This window comes from Chlorocebus sabaeus, chromosome X, assembly GCF_047675955.1.
Source record: "Chlorocebus sabaeus isolate Y175 chromosome X, mChlSab1.0.hap1, whole genome shotgun sequence".
NCBI lineage: Eukaryota > Metazoa > Chordata > Mammalia > Primates > Cercopithecidae > Chlorocebus > Chlorocebus sabaeus.
In genome coordinates this window covers 82,870,082-82,893,909 of record NC_132933.1, presented here as the reverse complement: position 1 = coordinate 82,893,909, position 23,828 = coordinate 82,870,082, and the positions used below count along the sequence as shown (strand labels likewise).

General features: G+C 39.8%; 1 protein-coding gene across 5 annotated transcripts in view; it reads left to right on the top strand.

The window, feature by feature from the left end:
- EDA (ectodysplasin A) overlaps positions 1–23,828 on the top strand; it is a 418,184-nt gene that overhangs the window by 363,525 nt on the left and 30,831 nt on the right. The window lies entirely within an intron of this gene.

The window sequence follows — 23,828 nt, the reverse complement described above, 5'->3', positions numbered from 1 at the left end:
CCAGAAGGAACGGAGTCCTCGCAGAGCCAGGCACTTCCATCCAGTTGTTTGTACAGATGGGTGAAACTTAGGATTTTCCAGATGCTGAATCTAGGCTCTGTATCAGACCCCACTGAATCACAACCTAGATTTCAGCAAGCCTTTTTATAACAGCCCTGGAGCTTAGAGGAAATAAACTGAAGTACCCAAGGAAAGTTACTGACCCAGATGCTCCAGCAAATTAAGCAAGTGGGAATATTGCTAGAGAAGGGAAGAGTAGAGGAAAAGGGTGAACCATTTAGAAGGATGCAGTTTGAAGCCAATCCACACTTGCTAAAGAGAATGGGCTTTCCAGGCTATTCCTGTTCCTTTAGAAAAGTATATGTAGGGTAGTTCCTGAACACTGACTTCTCAAATTATTAGGAATAACCAAGACGAATGGCCTCCTGTACTGTCTGACATCCTATCATCAGGGCTTACAGGCACAGCCCATGTGTTCTACTGTGTTCCTCACTTCTGTTTCTGTCTATGCAGAAGATGATCACTAAACAAGGTCCAAAGAGCTAATTTCCTAAACATGGATGACAAAGACCTTTTCCATAAACAAGATCCATAAACAAGGAAACGTGATAAGGTACTTACCATCTGAGCTTGGTACCTGCAATTTGTAAATTTAATCACTACATCCCCATAAGAGGTCATTTCAGTTACAGCTATGCATTAAAAATGAAGATATGCCAATAATTCTGTAAATATTAATTGATGGCAGTAAATACTGAAATTACATTTCCTTTCCCAACTCCCACATTAGTCACCTTGGCCAGCAACCAGTCCTCCTCCAGATAACTCTTTAACCTTCATCCCCACCATAAAGCCTGATATGGTTTGGCTCTGTGTCCCCACCCAAATCTCATCTTGAATTATACTCCCATAATTCCCACATGTTGTGAGTGGGAGATAATTGAATCATGGGAGCAGTTTCCCCCATACTGTTCTCATGATAGTGAATAAGTCTCACGAGATCTAATGGTTTGATAAGGGGAAACATGTTTCACTTGTCTGTCATTCTTTCTCTTGTCTACTGCCATGTGAGACATGCCTTTTACCTTCCACCATGATTGTGAGGCCTCCCAGGCCACATGAACCTATAAGTCCATTAAACCTCTTTTTCTTCCTAGTCTTTGGTATGCCTTTATCAGCACCATGAAAAGGGACTAATACAGAAAACTGGTACCAGCAGAGTGGGGTGTTGCAGAAAAGATACCCAAAAAAGTGGAAGCAACTTTGGAACTAGGTAACAGGCAGAGGTTGGAACAGTTTGGAGGGCTCAGAAGAAGACAGGAAAATGTGGGAAAGTTTGGAACTTCCTAGAGACTTGTTGAATGGCTTTGACAAAAATGCTGATAGTGATAGAAACAATAAGATCCACGCTGAGGTGGTCTCAGATAGAGATGAGGAACTTGTTGGGAACTGGAGCAAAGGTGATTCTTGTTATGTTTTAGCAAAGAGACTGGCAGCATTTTGCCCCTGCCCTAGAGATTTGTGGAACTTTGAACTTGTGAGAGATGATTTAGGGTATCTGGCAGAAGAAATTTCTAAGCAGCAAAGCATTCAAGTGGTGACTTGGGTGCTGTTAAAAGCATTCAGTTTTAAAAGGGAAACAGAGCATAAAAGTTTGGAAAATTTGTAGCCTGACAATGGGATAGAAAAGAAAATTCCATTTTCTGAGGAGAAATTCAAGCCAGCTGCAGAAATTTGCATAAGTAACAAGAAGCCGAATGTTAATCCCCAAGACAATGAGGAAAATGTCTCCAAGGCATCTCAGAGGTCTTCACAGCAGCCCCTCCCATCACAGGCCTGGAGGCTCAGGAGGAAAAAGTGCTTTCATGGGCTAGGCCCAGGGTCCCTGTGCTGTGTGCAGCCTAGGGACTTGGTACCCTCCATCCCAGCCACTCTAGCAGTGGCTAAAAGGAGCCAACATAGAGCTTGGGCCATAGCTTCAGAGGGTGCAAGCCCCAAGCCATGGCAACTTCCACTTGGTTTTGAGCCTGCGAGTGCACAGAAGTCAAGAATTGGGGTTTAGGAACCTCTGCCTAGATTTCAGAAGATGTATGGAAATGCCTGGATGCCCAGGCAGAAGTTTGCTGCAGGGGCAGGGTCCTCATGGAGAACCTCTGCTAGGGCAGTGCAGAAGGGAAAAGAGGGGTCAGAGTCCCCACACAGAGTCCCTACTGGGGCACTGCCTAGTGGAGCTGTGAAAAGAGGGCCACCATCCTCCAGACCCCAGAATGGTAGATCCACTGACAGCTTGCACTGTGCACCTGGAAAAGTCACAGACACTCAACACCAGCCCATGAAGGCAGCTGGGAGGGAGGCTGTACCCTGCAAAGCCACAGGGGCAGAGCTGCCCAAGACCATGGGAACCCACCTCTTGCATCAGCTGGATATGAGACATGGAATCAAAGGAGAACATTTTGGTGCTTTAAGATTTGACTGCCCTGCTGGATTTCAGACTTGCATGTGGCCTGTAGCCCCTTTGTTTCAGCCAATTCCTCCCATTTGGAATGACTGTATTTACCCTATGCCTGTACCATACCCTTACTGTATCTAGGAAGTAACTCACTTGCTTTTGGTTTTACAGGCTCATAGGCAGAAGGGACTTGCCTTGTCTCAGATGAGACTTTGGACTGTGGACTTTTGAGTTAATGCTGAAATGAGCTAAGACTTCGGGGGACTGTTGGGAAGGCATGATTGGTTTTGAAATGTGAGGACATGCAATATGGGAGGGATCGGGGCAGAACAATATGGTTTGGCTTTGTGTCCTCACCCAAATCTCATCTTGAATTGTACTCCCATAATTCCCACGTTGTGGGAGGGACGTGGTGGGAGATAATTGAATCATGGGGGCAGTTTCTCCCATACTGTTCTCATGGTAGTAAATAAGAATAAGTCTCACAAGATCTGATGGTTTCATAAGGGGAAACATGTTTCACTTGGCTCTCATTCTCTCTCTTGTCTGCCACCATGTGAGACGTGCCTTTCACCTTCCACTATGATTATGAGGCCTCCCCAGCCACGTGGAACTGTCAGTCCATTAAACCCCTTTTTCTTCCCAGTCTCGGGTATGTCTTTATCAACAGCATGAAAACAGACTAATACAAAGCCTTCCTAGGGCAAACCTCCCAGACTTTGTTTCTTATCTCCTTGAGACCATCCTTCCTGTCTCCTCCTTCTGTACCTTTGTCTTTCATCCTTCCCACCTCTGATGCCTCTAGAGACAGTAACATTGGTACCTGAAATGAAAGCACATGGAAAACAGATAAGAAGAGATTATGAACTTTACAAAAATCAGCGTAGCTGGGTGGACTGAGAAAAATAAACTGAGGTCATGTATGAGTTGTTTTCTCTCAAGAAAGTGTTACACACTAGGAATAACCATATTATTTTTAATGAAGGTTACTGGACTTTTTTTCTACCAGGGAGGAAAAAATCACCCAATGATATCTTAGAAAAAGAGAGTTAGGACTGCGTATGGTGGCTCACGCCTATAATCCCAGCACTTTGGGAGGCCAAGGTGGGCAGATCGCTTGAGGTCAAGAGTTCAAAACCAGCCTGGCCAATATGGTGAAACTCCATCTATACTAAAAATACAAAAAAAAAAAAAAAAAAAAAAAAAAAGGCCGGGCACAGTGGCAGTTGCCTGTAATCCCCCCTACTCGGTAGGCTGAGGCAGGAGAATTGCTTCAACCCGGGAGGTGGAGGCTGCAGTGAGCTGAGATGGCGCCATTGCACTCCAGCCTGGGCTACAAGAGTGAGACTCCATCTCAAAAAAAGGAAAAAAAGAAAAAGAGAAAACCGGAGTTAGGCCCAAATCGAGATATTACAGAACAAAACAGTTCCCATGTTCCTTAAACTAGTGCAAAGCATAGAAAGAGAAATAATTCCTCTCAGTTCATTTTATAAAATTGATATAACCTTGATAACAAACTCTTCCAAAACAGTACCAGAAAGGCAACTAAAGACATCTCACATAAAAATCTTAGTTAACTACTAGCAAATCAAACCATGCAATATATTTAAAGTATAATGTGTCATGACCAAGTAGGGTTTGTCCTAGGAATGCAAAGATTATTCAGTAATAGGAAACCTCTTAATATTATATTATGTCATCAACTCAAAGGATATAAATCATTTGATTACCTCAGATGCCACAAAGGCATTTAGTAAAAATTTATCACTCTTTCCTGGTTGTTCTTAGTAAACAAGGAATAAAAGGACATTCTCTAATATGATAAAGAATATCTTGGCCTAATAAACAGCATAGTACTTAATGGTAAGTATATTAGAGGCATTTCTGCTAGAATTGGGAATAAGACAAAGATGCTCATTATAACTACTGATGTTCAACATTATTCTTGAAGGTTTTACCAATGTAATGCGGCAAGAAACTGAAATAAGAGATATAACTGTTGGAGAATTATACAAAGTACCGTTATTTACAGATATTGTTCTATAACTAGAAAACCCAAAAGAATGGATTAAAAAGATATTATAAATAGCAATTACTGAGGTGGCCAGGTCTTATATTATCTGTTTGTAGTACAAATATGGTACTAGCATATCTTGTGTTCAAACAGCATTTATAAGTTGAATATAATTGAAAGAATTAACTGAAAAAGAACTCTCTCCAGGCAGTTAAATCCTTCAAGGCCATTTCAGAATCTTGCTGTGTCTTGTGATAATTATTGTGAACACCAATTTATATTGGATAAAGAGGTTCAATTAATTGAGATTTCTGTTTGCTTGAGTTTGGGACAAAGGAAGTTTATATGGTTATAGAATTTTGCAGAAAGATGAATTTGTCTTTATTGAGTACCTAGAGAATATCTTATACTTGCTTTTCATGTTATCTTGTATAAACCTCATAACAACTCTGTAAGGTCAGTAATAGTATCCCCATTTCATAAATGAGAATGTACTCAGAGAGATGAAGCAATTTGCACAGTGTCATGCAGCACTTACTAAGTAGTGGAGCTGGGCTTGAATGCAGTTCTGTGACTTCAAAGACCATGCCTTTTCCACTAGTGACTTTCAATTATATGTTCAATTTCCCTGGAAGGGAAAGGTATTTCCTGGGACAAAGTTCTGCTGAGTATAATGTATAGAGGATAGCCAACACACAGCTACCAAAACAGACACTGACTTTATCGAGAAGGGAGTGGCAATAATGAAAATATTAAAGGCAAGATAAATGTTTACCATGTTGAAGGATAATCCCAGAAGAATCCAGGTAGTATACCCTTCTTGGGGAAAAAAATTGGATTGTCTCTTTCTAAATCAAAGTATTAGCAGCACCTCCATCCTAGGGCAGGCACTAATGTAAATGACTGGAGTACACACAAACTGAACATCAGAAATCCTTAGTTTGTCCCATCAGAAGAAGAATCCAGTGTGACTCAGGATAAGCTCCATTCCTGATTAAAGGGACACAACATGCATAATAGCACAATAGCTAGCCATCATGAACTGTTCTGGGACCCAGTCTAGAGCCATGTTGCATATGTGTGGTTCTCAATGTAATCGCTGTTTGTGGTTTGGCTGGCCAGCTGCTGTGGCAGCACTCCTCCTCAGTGAAGAGGAGCCAGCCAAATGGCTGTCATCATGTGCTTCTGGGAATAGCACATTGATGCCAGCCATTTGGACTCCTTCAGCCCATTGATGGGGTTAACCTGCCCACAGTGAGACAGGGTAGCTCTGATGAGTTGTGTCACATCCCAAAAGTAGATTCCCTTCTGACTCCTATGTTCTGCTGAACAGAAAGGTTGGATGATAAATTGCCAGTGTAACCTTTACTATGTTTAGTGAGTTAACACATCTCAACTACTGAAGCAATCCATTTGATTCATGTGCATACTGCTTAAAATAATTCCTTGCATTTGCTTAGCACTTCATACTTTCCAAAGCTGTTTTTGCTTCTATTATCTCATTAATCCCAGGAGCTGGAGATGGAATACTCTGGAATATTCTTACCCTCAGACTTCTGTTGAGCCCAAGTGAAGGAGAAATGGTGCTCAGGGCTTGTCCTAGAGTAGTGGTTCTCAACCTTGGTCACACATTAGACTCACCTGGGAAGGTTTGAAAAATCCTCATGCCCAGGCCTGACCCCACACCAATTGCATCAGAATTCCTAGGGCTGGGGTCCAAGCATTGAGAGCTTTTGAAACTCCCCAGGTGATTACAATGTATAGACAGATTTGAGAACCACTAAGATGATAAATTCAATCTGAGGCATGTGAGTTCCCGGTAACAGGGAATGCATTCAAGTGGCAACGTCACAGTGGTATTAGAGACATGGGCTGTGTCATTCTCCTTGAGGGTTAAAGTCCTGGAACAAAATGTGCTCATGAAAGAGTGTGTAGATAAAGAAAAGCAGGGGCCTGAAGACTAACTTTTGATATTCAATGTGTTAAGGTTTCTATCTATGTTAACCTAGTTTTTTTTTCAAAGGCAACATGATTTCATAATGAAAAAATAAAACATCACTAATCAGAGGCCTTTGTGGAAGGAACTGTGCATATATCTAAAGGGATCAATGGGTGTAATTTATTTAGACTTTCAAAAAATCTCTGACGTTCCACAGCAAAGGTTATTATGCTTTAAGTTATGTCACCATGAACCATGGAATTATAGGGGCCATCCTATGAAGAGGGCTTGAATGCAGGGATAAAGGGGAGTGATAAATGCTGTTTCTGGTTTTATTAAACATTTTTATATATAGTCTGGGTGAAAGAGTTTGCAGTGGAATCTCTAAGTTTGCAGATGATGAATCATTTAGTGCAAACACCCATTCAAAGCTCTGCCACTTACTAGCTGTGTGACCCTTGAAAAGTTATTTAACCTCTCTTGTCCTGTTTCCTCGACTGTAAGATAATGGAATTGGACATGAACATCTCAGCTAGAAATTCTGTAGATTAGCTTAACTCAGCTCCCCTCTCTGTGTTGATAATGAAAACAACACATAATCAAGTTCTTTGGTTGATTAGGACAATGTTAGAGAGTGACAATTACGGGGTCAAGACCAGAGAAAGCAATTGTTATACAGAATTATTCACTATATGGAGTTCATTGTAACCAGATTGGCAAAGCACTATTTCTGCCAGCCATCTGCTGGAACACAAAAATAGCTTTGTTATACAGGACTGTCCTTTATAATTGGATTTAACCTGTATGACAGATTTCTTCAACAATAAATTTATAAATCTCTTATATAGCATTTTAGACCTGAGGTTCATAAAATTTTGGAGTAAGAGGTTACCTAGTCCATACCTATATTTGGCAGGAGGACAGAGAAATGCAAACAGGTGAAGTGATTCGCCCAAGGTCAGACAGCAAATAAGTCATAGAGCTATATCTCTGGACAACTACTCTGGTTTTCTTCTCCCTACACTCAGTTCTCAAAGCAGTCAGATATAGCCGTTTGAGTCCCAGGTCAGACCGATTTTGAAGCTGTTTTGTTAGCCCTATCAGGTAGGTATGTGGCTTGATAATGATGGTGATAGAAAATGAATGTGATGATTATAGCTGCTATTTATTGAGTGTCTATATGTGCTAGGCCTTGTGTTAAGTACTGTAAATTATCTAATTCAATCCTCCTGACATCCCTTTTGAGGTAGATATTATTGTCCCAATTTTCATAAATGAAAAACTGATTGAGAGGTGAAATAACTTGCCCAAGGTTACATAGCTATTGAATCTTATTATAGAACTAGAATTCAAACCCAGTTCTGAAAAGTTAACAAAGCTCATCCTCTTTCCACAACCCCAGCATTTCCCAAACAGTACAATCCAGAGCATTAAGTCAGCAAGAGATAGGTATTTCTTTAAAAAGCTTCTATAACTGAATAAGTTTGGGAAATGCTGCATTTCCTATCCCCTTTTTGAAGAGTCACATTTCCAAATAGTATATTAAAGGATATGAGAAATCTGCAATGAAGAAATCTGTTTTTCCTTAACCATGTGTTTCCCAAACTCTTTTTGACCAAGGAGCCCCATTTCCAATAACATCCATTGATGTCACACAGGACACTGGTGCTCTTTAGAACACAGTGTGAAAAACACTGCATGATCTCCCATTCATCTTTCTGATTATCTTCAGAGACTGTTACCCTTAGGCCTGGCTTTCTCCATCCTAACCACTAAAGTGACCAAAGACTAAGTGTTGCAGAATACTTGTTTAGCAAAGACACATGCTTATGACTTTGGGAACATCTTTGGTAACATGAAGAAACCTACACCTCATGAAACTTCGAGGGACCATTATGCTTCTGAAATGTCAGTAGTTGGTAGGACTCTTTTAGTACTGTCTTAACCACAGTAATATTTGTTAGTCTTTCCCAAACTAAGCCAGAACTGAGCCAGAGAAGTTTCACAGCTGATCATAACTTAAGTTTTTGGAGCCTGAAGCCCCAGAGATGGGCCCCTGCTGCAAGGGCTAGAGAAGAAATCCTTGAATGAGGAATGTAAGCCATCTCGCATAAGAAATACTTGGGATTGGGATGAGATGGGGCGGGACGAGAATCAACTTGCAAACCCCTACCTTTTCTTGCCTTTTTGTCATGCTTAGAGCAGATGTTGAAACTGTAATCTGGGTTCTGAACATGGGCATTCCATGTGGTTTGCATTCAAAATTCTCACTCTTCTTTGAAGCTAATGGCTTCTATCTTCTTCATATATATTGAGCTTGCCACACATATTTGCACATTTCCTCTGTTTACAATTCTAATAGTGTGAGATAGAAAATAAAATAAACTGTTAAGATGCCAAGATTTGAAGATACAAACTGTATTGAAGAATGGTTTTCTTTTTCTTGAATAAAATGTCCATTCCTGTACCTCCCCGTTTGCTAGCCATTGCCTTCTCTTTATTATTCCTTTACTAACTGGTACTGAAGAAATGTTGACAATGTCCAGTTCTCTGTTATTGTTCTCAACATAAAGGGAGAAAAGCATGAAAGCTAGAAGCCTGGGCCAGGAGCAGTGACTCACACCTGTAATCCCAGAGAGGCCAACGAGGGAGGATAGATTGAGGCCAGGATTTCGAGACCAGCCTGGACAACATAGTGAGACTCCATTGCTACAAAAAATAATTTTAAAAAACTAGCTGGGTGTGGTGGCACATGTCTGTAGTCCTAGCTACTTGGGAGGCTGAGGCAGGAGGATTACATGAGTCCAGGAGGTTGAGGCTGCAATGGGCCATGATTGTGCCACTGCACTCCAGCCTGAGCCACAGAGCAAGACCATGTCTCAGGAAAAAAAGGTGGGGGAAAGCTGCTACTACCTGTATAATCAGATAACAAATAAAATTAAAATTTATGAATACCTACTCTATGCACATGACTTTCATTTATTTAGGCCATAAAATAACTATAAATTGATAGAATTATGCCCATTTTACAAATGGACAGTTTTTTGAAACTATTATTGTTAATACTTTAAGCTTAGCATGACTGTGATTCATTGGAAGGTACCATGAGCTTGGAGTGAGAAGAATCTTGGTTTACTTCCCAGGCTTACCGCTTTCTTTGTCATTCATTTGTTCATTTAACAAACATTTTTATTGAACAGCTACTATAAAAGAAATGCTTTAGGAGCTGGAGATACAGAGATGGAGTAATTCACAGCCCTTGCCCTCAAGGAGTTAACAGTATATTAAGTAGAACAATCACATATCAGAAAATTATAATTTGATAAATGCAACAGTGTGTTAATGGAACACAGAGGAATTAGTGTCTGAGTTTTAAAGTTTTAAAGGATGTGCAGGTATTGAGAGAAAGTGGGACTGGAGAAGGGCACTTCAAGCAGAGTGAATGGCATGAAGAGAGGTATAGAGGCAAGAGGTATGTGAAAAGTGTGGTGGATGTAGAGCCAGGGCTTGGAGATTCATGTTGAACTACATGCCATGCAGTGTTGCTTTTAAACTAGTGGATGTTTTATAAATTTATTTTTATATTTACAGACTATTTTTAGAAGAGTTTTTGTATACAGTAATATTGAACAGAAATGGAGAGTTCCTGTATACTCCCTCTCTTCCCACCCTTGGCAACCACTGATATTTTCACTATCTCTGTAGTTTTTCCTTTTCCAGACTGCCATATGGTTGGAATTATACAGTATGTAGCATTTTCAGACTGACTTCTTTCACTTAGCAATATGCATTTAAGGTTCCTCTGTGTCTTTTTCTGGCTTGATAGCTTATTTATTTTTATTGCTGAATAATAATCCATTATATGGATGTCCACAGTTTAACCATTTACCTATTAAATGACATCTTAGTTGCTTCCAATTTGGGGCAATGATGAATAAAGCTGCTATAAACATTGGTATGAAGGTTTTTGTGTGGACATAAATTTTCAGCACATTTGGGTAAATAAACACCTAGGAGCACAATTTATGGGTCATGTGGTAAGACTATGTTTAGCTTTATAAGAAACTTCCAACCTGACTTCCAAAGTGGCTGTATCATTTGAATTCCCACCAGCAATAAGTGAGAGTTCTTTTTGTTCCATATTCTCTCAAGCATTTAGTGTTGGCAGTATTTTGAATTTTAGCCCTTCTAAGAGATGTGTGGTGCTATCTCATTGTTTTAAATTGCAAGTCCCTAATGACAAATGGTGTTGAGCATATTTTTTTATGCTTATTTGCCATCTGTATATCTTCTTTGTTGAGGTGTCTATGCAGATCTTTTGCCCATTTCTTAATTGGATCTTTTTTTTCTGATTTTTGTTTGCTGTTCAGATCTTTGCCCATTTCTTAATTGGATTAACTGTTTTCTTATTGTTGTTATAAGAGTTCTTTATATATTTTGGATAAAAGCCCTTTATCAGATATATGTTTTACAAATATTCTCTCCCAGTCTGTGGCTTGTCTCTTGGTTCACTTAACAGTATCTTTCTCAGAAATTTTTAATTTTAATGAAGTCCAATGTATCAATTTTTTTTTCTTTTACAGATTGTGCTTTTGGTGTTCTATCTAAAAATTCATTACCAAGCCCAAGGTCATCTAGATTTCTCCTATGTTATCTTATAAGAGTTTTATGGTTTTGTGTTTTGCATTTGGATCTGTGATCCATTTTGAGTTAATTTTTGTCAAAGTTGTCCAGATATTTTTTGTATAAATGTCCAGTTATCCCAGCACCATTTGTTGAAAAAAAAAAAAAAAAACTATCCCTTCTCCATTAGATTGCCTTTGCTCCTTTGTCAAAAATTTATTGACTATATTTGTGTGGGTCTATTTCTGTTCCATTAATTTGTGGTATTTCACAAATACCACTGTCTTGATTACTGTAGCTTTATAGTAAGAATTGAATCAAGTAGTGTCATTCTTCAACTTTGTTATTCTTCAATATCGTGTTGGCTGTTCTGAGTCTTTTGCCTTTCCATATAAACTTTAGAATCAGTTTGTTGATACCCACAAAGCAACTTGCTGAGATCTCGATATTGTTTGGCTGTGTCCCCACCTAAATCTCATCTTGAATTGTGGTTCCCATAATCCGCACATGTCGTGGAGGGACCTGGTGGGAGGTAATTGAATCATGGAGGCAGTTACTCCCATGCTGTTCTGGTGATGACGAGTGAGTTCTAGTGAGATCTGATGGTTTTATGAGGAGCCTTTCACCCTTTGCTCAGCACTCCTTTCGCCTGCTTCCATGTAAGACGTGCCTGTTTTGCCGTCTCCCATGATGGTAAGTTTCCTGAGGCCTCCCCAACCATGTGGAACTGTGAGTCAATTAAACATCTTTTCTTTATAAATTACCCAGTCTTGAGTATGTCTTCATAGCAGCATGAAAATGGACTAATGCAGATCTTAATTGGGATTGCTATAGACAAAGTTGGAAAAAAGTGACATCTTAACAATATTGAGTCTTCCTATCCACAAACATTGATCATGGATAGGAAGACTCAATACTATTAAGATGTCCATTGATTTAGATCTTTATTTTCTTTCATCAAAGTTTTGTAGTCTTCCTCATATATTCATGTTTTGTTAGATTTATACCTAAGTATTTCTCTATATATTGTGTTAATATAAATAGTGTTTGTTTTTAATTTCTAAATTCCAGTTGGTCACTGCTAGTATGTAGGAAAGCAATTGATTTTTATATATTAGGTGTGTATCCTGCAACCTTATTATAATGCTAGTTAGTTCTGGAAGATTTTTGTTGATTCCTTGGAATTTTCACATCAACAATCATGTAATCTGTGAACAAAGACAGTTTTATCTCTTATTTCTCAATCTTTATGCCTCTTATTTCTTGTTCTTGCATACAGCACTAGCTAGCATTTCCAGTATTATGTTCAGTAGGAGTGATGAATGAGAACATCCTTGCCTTGTTCCCAATCTTAAAGGGAAAGCGTCTAGTTCCTCACCATTAAATTAGCTGTATGGTATATGGATGTCCAGTTATTCCAGGATCATAAATATTCTGAATGTTATAGATGTTCTCTATCAAATTGTGGAAGTGCTCCTTGATTCATAATTTGCTGAGAGTTTTTATCATGAAGTGATGTTGCATTTTGTCAAAAATCCTTTTTTGGATCTATTGACATGATCATATGATTCTTCTTTAACCTTTTGATGAGTAATGGGATTCAATTAATTGATTTTTGAATGGTTAACCCTAGCCTTGCATACCAGGAATAAATCCCATTTGGTTGTGGTACATAATTATTTTAATACATTGTTGGCTTTGATTGGCTAATATTTTACTGAGGATTTTTGCATCTATATTCAAGAGAGATAGCAGTGGTAGTTTTCCTTTCTTGTAGTGCCTCTGTCTGTTGGGGATATTAGGGTGATGCTGAACTCATAGAATGAGGTAGGAAGTGTTCCCCCTGCTTCTATTTCCTTTTTTGTGTAATTTCAACTTTTATTTTAGATTTGGGGGTACATGTGCAGGTTTGCTATATGGGTATATTGCACAGTGCTGAGGTTTGGGGTACAGATGATCTCATCACCCAGGTAGTGCCTCTGATTTTATTTTTTGAAACAGACTGTAGAGAATTAGTATGATTTCATCTTTCAATATTTGATTAAATTCACCAGTGAAACCATTGGGGCCTGGTGCTTTCTCTTTTGGAAGGTTGCAAATTGTCAATTCAATTTCTTTAATATATATAGGCCTACACGGATTACCTATTTCTCCTTGTGTGAGTTATGGTAGATTGTGTCTTTTAAGGAATTAGCCCATTTTACCTAAGTGATCAAATTAGTGGGCATAGAGTTATTCATAATATTCTTTTATTATTCTTTTAATGTCCATGGGATCCATAACGATGGCAGCCCCTCTTTCATTTCCGATGTTAGTAAAATGTGTGTCTTCTCACTCTTTCTTGGTAGGAGTTTATCAATTTTTTTTATCTCCCTAAAGAACCAGCTTTCAATTTCATTGATTTTCTCTATTGCTTTCCTGTTTTTATAAACTTTCTTTTTTTTTTTTTCTTTTTCAGACGGAGTCTTGCTCTGTCGCCCAGGCTAAAGTGCAGTGGCAAGATCTTGGCTCACTGCAAGCTCCGCCTCATGGGTTCATGCCATTCTCCTGCCTCAGCCTCCCAAGTTGCTGGGACTACAGGCACTCGCCACCACGCCAGGCTAATTTTTTGTATTTTTTTAGTAGAGATGGGGTTTTACCCTATTAGCCAGGATGGTCTCAATCTCCTGACCTTATGATCCACCCGCCTCAGCCTCCTAAAGTGCTGGGATTATGGGCGTGAGCCACCATGCCCGACCCACTGTTTTTACTTTCATTTATTTTTGCTCTCATTTTTATTACTTCCTTTCTTCTGCTTACTTTAAATTCAATTTGTTCTGTACTTCTAGTTTCTTAAGGTAGAAGCTTAGATATTGATTTTTTATCTTTCTCCTATTCTAATATATATATTCAACACTATAAATTTCCCTCAGCACTGCTTTTGCTCCATCCCACAAATTTTGATAGGTTTCCTTTTAATTGTCATCTTGTTCAAAATATTTTTTTTTTAATTTTCCTTGAGACTTTTCCTTTGACCCATGTCTTATTTAGAAGGGTGGATTTGTTTGTTTGGTTTGGTTTGGTTTGGTTTTGATACAGTCTCACTCTATCTCCCAGGCTGGAATGTAGTGGCTCCATCTTGGTTCACTGCAACGTCCACCTCCCAGGTTCAAGTGATTCTTCTGCCTTAGCCTCCAGAGTACCTGGGATTACAGGCATGCACCACCATGCCCAGCTAATTTTTGTATTTTTAGTAGAGACAGGGTTTCACCATGTTGGCCAGGCTGGTCTCAAACTCCTGACCTCAGGTGATCTGCCCACCTCAGCTTCCCAAAGTGCTGTGATTATAGGTATGAGCCACCGCACCTGGCCTAGAAGGGTGTTTTTAAATCACCAAGTAGTTTGGGATTTTTCCAACTATCTTGTTATTAATTTTTAGTTTAATTCCATTGTGATATAAGAGCATACTTTGTATGATATCTCTTTTGAATTTTTAAGGTGTGTTTTATGGCACAGACTATGGTCTGTCTTGTTCAGTGTTCCATGTGAATCTGAGAAGAATGTGTTTCCTGCTATTGTTAGATGAAGTATTCTATAAATGTCAATTAGATCTAGTTGATTGATGGTACTATTCAGCTCAACTATATTGTCACTGATTTTCTGCCTGCTGGATTTGGCAATTGCTGAGGACATATTGAAGTCTCCAACTAATGGTAGATTCATCTATTTCTTCTTGTAGTTATATCAGTTTTTGACTTATGTATTTTGATGTTCTGTTATCAGGCACACATACATTAAGGATTCTTATGTTTTCCTGGAGTACTGACTCTTTTTTATCATAATGTAATACCCGTCTTTATCCCTGATCATTTTCCTTGCTCTGAAGTTGGCTTTGTCTGAAATTAATACAGCTATACCAGCCTTCTTTTATGATTAGAGTTAGCATGATATATCTTTCTCCATCCCTATACTTTAATTTACCTGTGTCTTTATATTTAAAGTGGATTTTTTATAGACAACATATAGTTGGGTCTTGTTTCTTCATTCACTCTGACAGTCTTTGTCTTTTAACTGGTGTGTTCAGAGCATTCACATTCAAATTGATTATTGATATAGGTGGGTTAATACCTATCATTGTATTAGTCTGTTTTCACATGGCTGGCTGATAAAGACGTACCTGAGACTGGGTAATTTATAAAGAAAAAAAGGTTTAGAGAGGCACGCCCAAGATGGCCGAATAGGAACAGCTCCAGTCTCCAGCTCCCAGCGTGAGCAACACAGAAGACAGGTGATTTCTCAATTTTCAACTGAGGTACCGAGTTCATCTCACTGGGTCGTGTCGGACAATTGGTGCTGGTCCGCAGGTGCAGCCCAACTAGCAAGAGCTGAAGCACGGTGAGGCGTTGCCTCACCTGGGAAGTGGAAGGGGGAAGGGAATTCCTTTTCCTAGCCAAAGGAAATTGAGACACACAACACCTGGAAAATCGGGTAACTCCCACCCTAATACTGTGATTTACCAAGGGTCTTAGCAAACGGCACACCAGGAGATTATATCCCACACCTGACCCAGAGGGTCCCACACCCACGGAGCCTCCCTCATTGCTAGCAGAGCAGTCAGAGATCTAACTGCAAGGGCGAGGCTGGGGGAGGGGCGCCTGCAATTGCTGAGGCTTAAGTAGGTAAACAAAGCCACCTGGAAGCTCAAATGGGGTGGAGCCCGCTGCAGCTCAAGGAGGCCAGCCTGGCTCTGTAGACTCCTCCTCTGGGGACAGGTCATAGCTAAACAAAAAGCAGCAGAAACCTCGGCAGAGGTAAATGCTCCCGTCTGACAGCTTTGAAGAGAGCAGTGGATCTCCCAACACAGAGGTTGAGATCTGAGAATGGACAGACTACCTGCTCAAGTGGGTTCCTGACCCCCAAGTAGCCTGACGGGGAGACATCCCCCACTAGGTGCAAACCGACACCTCACACGTCACACCTCACACGGCGGGGTACACCTCTGAGATGAAGCTTCCAGAGCAAGAATCAGACAGCAACACTCACTGTTCAGCAATATTCTATCTTCTGCAGCCTCTGCTGCTGATACCCAGGCAAACAGCGTCTGGAATGGACCTCAAGCAAACTCCAACAGACCTACAGCTGAGGGTCCTGATTGTTAGAAGGAAAACTAACAAACAGAAAGGACACCCACACCAAAACCCCATCAGTACATCACCATCATCAAAGACCAAAGGCAGATAAAACCACAAAGATGGGGAAAAAGCAGTGCAGAAAAGCTGGAAATACAAAAAATCAGAGCGCATCTCCCCCTCCAAAGGAACGCAGCTCATCGCCAGCCATGGAACATAGCTGGATGGAGAATGACTTTGATGAGTTGAGAGAAGAAGACTTCAGTTGATCAAACTTCTCAGAGCTAAAGAAGGAATTACGTAACCAGCGCAAAGAAACTAAAACCCTTGAAAAAATATTTGACAAATAGCTAACTAGAATAACCAATGTAGAGAAGTCCTTAAAAGAACTGATAGAGATGAAAACCATAACACTAGAACTACGTGACAAATGCACAAGCTTCAGTAACCAACTTGATCATCTGGAAGAAAGAGTATCAGCGATTGAAGATCAAATGAATGAAACAAAGCGAGAAGAGAGGTGTAGAGAAAAAAGAGTAAAAAGAAATGAATAAAGCCTCCAAGAAATATGGGATTATGTGAAAAGACCAAATCTATGTCTGATTGGTGTGCCTGAAAGTGACAGGGAAAATGCAACCAAGTTGGAAAACACTTTGCAGGATATCATACAGGAGAACTTCCCCAACCTAGTAAGGCAGGCCAACATTCAATTCAGGAAATACAGAGAACACCACAAAGATACTCCTTGAGAAGAGCAACTCCAAGACACATAATTGTCAGATTCACCGAAGTTGAAATGAAGGAAAAAATGTTAAGGGCAACCAGAGAGAAAGGTCGGGTTACATACAAAGGGAAGCCCATCAGACTAACAGCAGATCTCTCAGCAGAAACTCTCCAAGCCAGAAGAGAGTGGGGCCAATATTCAACATTCTTAAAGAAAAGAAATTTCAAGCCAGAATTTCATATCCAGTCAAACTAATTTTCATAAGTGAAGGAGAAATAAAATGCTTTACAGATAAGCAAATGCTTAGAGATTGTGTCACCACCAGGCCTGCCCTACAAGAGATCCTGAAGGAAGCACTAAACATGGAAAGGAACAACCGGTACCAGCCATTGCAAAAACATGTCAAAATGTAAAGTCCATCGATCCTAGGAAGAAACTGCATCAACTAGCGAGCAAAACAATCAGCTAATATCATAATGACAGGATCAAGTTCACACATAACAATATTAACCTTAAATGTAAATGGACTAAATGGTCCAATTAAAAGACACAGACTGGCAAATTGGATAAAGAGTCAAGACCCATCAGTTTGCTGTATTCAGGAGACCCATCTCACATGCATAGACACACATGGGCTCAAAATAAAGGGATGGAGGACGATCTACCAAGCAAATGGAAAACAAAAAAAAGCAGGGGTTGCAATCCTAGTCTCTAATAAAACAGACTTTAAACCATCAAAGATCAAAAGAGACAAAGAAGGCCATTACATAATGGTAAAGGGATCAATTCATCAGGAAGAGCTAACTATCCTAAATATATATGCACCCAATACAGGAGCACCCAGATTCATAAAGCAAGTCCTTAGAGACTTACAAAGAGATTTAGACTCCCATACAATAATAATGGGAGACTTTAACACCCCACTGTCAATATTAGACAGATCAACAAGACAGAAAGTCAACAAGGATATCCAGAAATTGAACTCAACTCTGCACCAAGTGGACCTAATAGACATCTACAGAACTCTCCACCCCAAATCAACAGAATATACATTATTCTCAGCACCACATCACACTTATTCCAAAATTGACCACATAGTTGGAAGGAAAGCACTCCTCAACAAATGTAAAAGAACAGAAATTATAACAAACTGTCTCTCAGACCACAGTGCAATCAAACTAGAACTCGGGACTAAGAAACTCAATCAAAACTGCTCAACTACATGGAAACTGAACAACCTGCTCCTGAATGACTACTGGGTACATAATGAAATGAAGGCAGAAATAAAGATGTTCTTTGAAACCAATGAGAACAAAGACACAATATACCAGAATCTCTGGGACACATTTAAAGCAGTGTGTAGAGGGAAATTTATAGCACTAAATGCCCACAAGAGAAAGCAGGAAAGATCTAAAATTGACACCCTAGCATCACAATTAAAAGAACTAGAGAAGCAAGAGCAAACACATTCAAAACCTAACAGAAGGCAAGAAATAACTAAGATCAGAGCAGAACTGAAGGAGATAGAGACACAAAAAAAACCCTCCAAAAAATCAATGAATCCAAGAGCTGGTTTTTTGAAAAGATCAACAAAATTGATAGACCACTAGCAAGACTAATAAAGAAGAAAAGAGAGAAGAATCAAATAGATGCAATAAAAAATGATAAAGGAGATATCACCACCAACCCCACAGAAATACAAACTACCATCAGAGAATACTATAAACACCTCTACGCAAATAAACTAGAAAACCTAGAAGAAATGGATAATTTCCTGGACACTTACACTCTCCCAAGACTAAACCAGGAAGAAGTTGAATCCCTGAATAGATCAATAGCAGGCTCTGAAATTGAGGCAATACTTAATAGCCTACCAACCAAAAAAAGTCCAGGACCAGACAGATTCACAGCCGAATTCTACCAGAGGTACAAGGAGGAGTTGGTACCATTCCTTCTGAAACTATTCCAATCAATAGAAAAAGAGGGAATCCTCCCTAACTCATTTTATGAGGCCAACATCATCCTGACACCAAAGCCTGACAGAGATACAAGAAAAAAAGAGAATTTTAGACCAATATCCCTGATGAACATCGATGCAAAAATCCTCAATAAAATACTGGCAAACCGGATTCAGCAGCACATCAAAAAGCTTATCCACCATGATCAAGTGGGCTTCATCCCTGGGATGCAAGGCTGGTTCAACATATGCAAATCAATAAACGTAATCCAGCATATAAACAGAACCAAAGATAAAAACCACATGATGATCTCAATAGATGCAGAAAAGGCCTTTGACAAAATTCAACAGCCCTTCATGCTAAAAACCCTCAATAAATTCGGTATTGATGGAATGTATCTCAAAATAATAAGAGCTATTTATGACAAACCCACAGCCAATATCATACTGAATGAGCAAAAACTGGAAGCATTCCCTTTGAAAACTGGCACAAGACAGGGATGCCCTCTCTCACCACTCCTATTCAACATAGTGTTGGAAGTTCTGGCTAGGGCAATCAGGCAAGAGAAAGAAATAAAGTTCATTCCGTTAGGAAAAGAAGTCAAATTGTCCCTGTTTGCAGATGACATGATTGTATATTTAGAAAACCCCATTGTCTCAGCCCAAAATCTCCTTAAGCTGATAAGCAACTTCAGCAAAGTCTCAGGATACAAAATCAATGTGCAAAAATTACGAGCATTCTTATACACCAGTAACAGAGAGCCAAATCATGAATGAACTCCCATTCACAATAGCTTCAAAGAGAGTAAAATACCTAGGAATCCAACTTACAAGGGATGTAAAGGACCTCTTCAAGGAGAACTACAAACCACTGCTCAGTGAAATCAAAGAGGACACAAACAAATGGAAGAACATACCATGCTCATGGATAGGAAGAATCAATATTGTGAAAATGGCCATACTGCCCAAGGTAATTTATAGATTCAATGCCATCCCCATTAAGCCACCAACGACTTTCTTCACAGAGTTGGAAAAAAACTGCTTTAAAGTTCATACGGAACGCATTATCAAGACAATCCTAAGCCAAAAGAACAAAGCTGGAGGCATCACGCTACCTGACTTCAAACTATACTACAAGGCTACGGTAACCAAAACAGCATGGTACTGGTACCAAAACAGAGATATAGACCAATGGAACAGAACAGAGCCCTCAGAAATAATACCACACATCTACAATGATCTGATCTTTGACAAACCTGAGAAAAACCAGAAATGGGGAAAGGATTCCCTATTTAATAAATGGTGCTGGGAAAATTGGCTAGCTATAAGTAGAAAGCTGAAACTGGATCCTTTCCTTACTCCTTATACAAAAATTAATTCAAGATGGATTAGAGACTTAAATGTTAGACCTAATACCATAAAAACCCTAGAAGAAAACCTAGGTAATACCATTCAGGACATAGGCATGGGCAAGGACTTCATGTCTAAAACACCAAAAGCAATGGCAACAAAAGCCAAAATTGACAAATGTGATCTAATTAAACTAAAGAGCTTCTGCACAGCAAAAGAAACTACCATCAGAGTGAACAGGCAACACAGAATGGGAGAAAATTGTTGCAATCTACTCATCTGACAAAGGGCTAATATCCAGAACCTATAAAGAACTCAATCAAATTTACAAGAAAAAAACAACCCCATCAAAAAGTGGGCAAAGGATATGAACAGACACTTCTCAAAAGAAGACATTCATACAGCCAACAGACACATGAAAAAATGCTCATCATCACTGGTCATCAGAAAAATGCAAATCAAAACCACAATGAGATACCATCTCACACCAGTTAGAATGGCAATCATTAAAAAGTCAGGAAACAACAGGTGCTGGAGAGGATGTGGAGAAATAGGAACACTTTTACACTGTTGGTGGGACTGTAAACTGGTTCAACCATTGTGGAAAACAGTGTGGCAATTCCTCAAGGATCTAGAACTAGAAATTCCATTTGACCCAGCCTTCCCATTACTGGGGATATACCCAAAGGATTATAAGCCATGCTGCTATAAAGACACATGCACACGTATGTTTATTACAGCACTATTCACAATAGCAAAGACTTGGAATCAACCCAAATGTCCATCAGTGACAGACTGGATTAAAAAAATGTGGCACATATACACCATGGAATACTATACAGCCATAGAAAAGGATGAGTTCGTGTCCTTTGTAGGGACATGGATGCAGCTGGAAACCATCATTCTCAGCAAACTATCGCAAGAACAGAAAACCAAATACTGCATGTTCTCACTCATAGGTGGGAATTGAACAATGAGATCACTTGGACACAGGAAGGGGAACATCACACACCAGGTCCTATTGTGGGGAGGGGGGAGGAGGGATAGCATTAGGAGATATACCTAATGTAAATGACGAGTTAATGGGTGCAGCACACCAACATGGCACATGTATGCATATGTAACAAACCTGCATGTTGTGCGCGTGTACCCTAGAACTTAAAGTATAATAATTAAAAAAAAAAAAAGGTTTAATGGACTCACAGTTCCACGTGGCTGAAGAGGTCTCATGATCATGGTGGAAGGCGAATGGCACTTGTTACATGGTGGCAGACAAAAGAGAATGAGAGCCAAGCAAAAGGGTTTTCCCCTTTAAAACCATCAGATCTCATGAGACTTATTCACTACCACGAGAACAGTGTGGAGGAAACTGCCTCCATGACTCAATTATCTCTACCAGGTCCCTCCCACAACACGTGGGAATTGTGGGAGCTACAATTCAAGATGAGATTTGGATTTTGGACGCAGCCAAACTGTATCAACCATATTTGTAATTATTTTATATTTGTTTCCATTCTTCTTTGTTTCTTTTTTGGCTTCCACTTTTTCTGCCTTCCCTGATTTTAATTAAGCATTTTATATGATTCCATTTTCTCTCCTCTCAACATATCAATTACACTTTGTTTAAAGAAAAGTTTAGTGGTTACCATACAGTTTGATATATACATATATACATATGCAACTAATCCAAGTCCATTTTGAAATAACACTATACTACTTCTCCCAATCCTTCACTTTCATCCCTTAAAAGGGAATCAAATGCTGTGATTTGTTTCACATATCTACATACTACAATCACAGAATGCATTTTTGCTTTTTTTTTTTTTTTTTTTTTTTTTTTTTGGAGACAGGGTCTCACTCTGTTGCCCAAACTGGAGTATAGTGGCATGATCTCGGTTCACTGCAACCTCTGTCTCCTGGGTTCAAGCGATTCTCGTGCCTCAGCCTCCCGAGTAGCTGGGACTACAGGCATGAGCCACTGTTCCTGGCTAATTTTTGTATTTTTGTTAGAGACGGGTTTTCACCATGTTGGCCAGGCTGGTTAATTATTTTGGAGTTATCTAGTAAATCTATTAAGAACAAATAAAATGTTTTATTTTACCGTCATTTATTTGTTATCTAATGTGCTTTCTTTCTTTATGTAGATCTAAGTTTCTGACCTATGTCATTTGTCCTCACTGAAGAACTTCTGTTAACATTTCTTGCAAGGCAGATCTATTAGCAACAAGTTCCTTCTTTTTTGTTTGTCTGTGGAAGTCTTTATTTCTCCTTCATTTTTGAAGGACGGTTTCACTGGATACAACATTCTAGCTTGCTATTTTATATTATTGATCCTCATCAGAACCCTGGGCTTTGAGTAGAGACAAAGTATGTAGTGTCCCCTAATTTAGCCGTTGAAGAACCAGAAGAAAAGTCACTTGCCCTATGGTCATTTTGTGGTTGAGTAAGCACTAGAATCTGGCTAGACCTGCTGCTGCTGGCCTCCATGGCCCTGATTCCATCACAAAATTCCCTTTTCTTAGTGTCAGATAGGCAAACTACCTGCCCATATTGATCAAAATTTGTCCAATCCCAATTTTACTCCTATCAAAGCAGTCCCCCGTACTGCATAGCTATATGTCCCCCTCTGATGGAGGTGGGTTTTGTCTAAAGAAAACATATGGTTACAAATAGGGAGAATTAGAATGATATAGAAATGTCGCTTATTACACTAGAAATAGATATGTAATAGTGCTAGTGCTCTGAATAGGTATGAATAAGGTTCTGAAGCATATAGAGAAAACAAATAGATATATCTAAAAGATTATAGAACTCATCAGGGATTACTGCTTTTGCTCTGAGTCAAGATGCTCACGTCTAGTATGGGACAGCTCTAGCTCTCTGACATTTTCTCTCTAGAAGCTACAACTACAATGGCCTCAAGCAAAAGCAATGGGCATGGTAGAGACAGAGCCAAATCTTAGAGGTCCATGTTGAAAATAATAATAAGTATTTACTGGTCATGGTGAGCTATCTTAGAACAAGAAGAAACTCCTATACTGCTGAGATGATGTACTTATTAGCACTTATGGGAAATGTGATACTATCTAATGACAATCTTGTATATACTTTTACATCCTTGTTTTTTCCCAAAGGATATGCCAAATGTCCACTAAGCAGGAGCTCTCTGAGAGCCCTTCTATGACCCAAGCTGTAGAGGAGGAAGACTTTGTGAGCCCCCAGCCCAGCACAGCTGCCTTACAGAAAAGCAGCCAGACTGTTTTCCACGTGGGTCTGTGTCCCTGCTATTCCTCACTGAGCAAGGCCTCCCGACCTGAGACCCCAGCCACCCCACCACTACCTGGGCTCTTGGGCCAGTAGCAGCTCTGCACCTCCCTGGGACAGAGCTCCCATGGAAGCAGACAGGCCCACCACTTTTGCTGCTCTACAGCTCCCTCCTCTAATGCCCTCAGGCTCAGCAGGGATCATGGTGATTAAGGACTATCATGGACCTCCAGCACAGTGCGGATGCCTTACAGAAAAGCAGCCAGACTGTTTTCCATGCAGGTCTCTGACCTTGTTACTCCTCACTGGACAGAGCCTCTCCACCTGGGCCCCCAGCACAACCACCCTGCCCCTGCCTGAACACTTGTCAGTGGTGGCTCTGCACTTCTCTAGGGAAAGA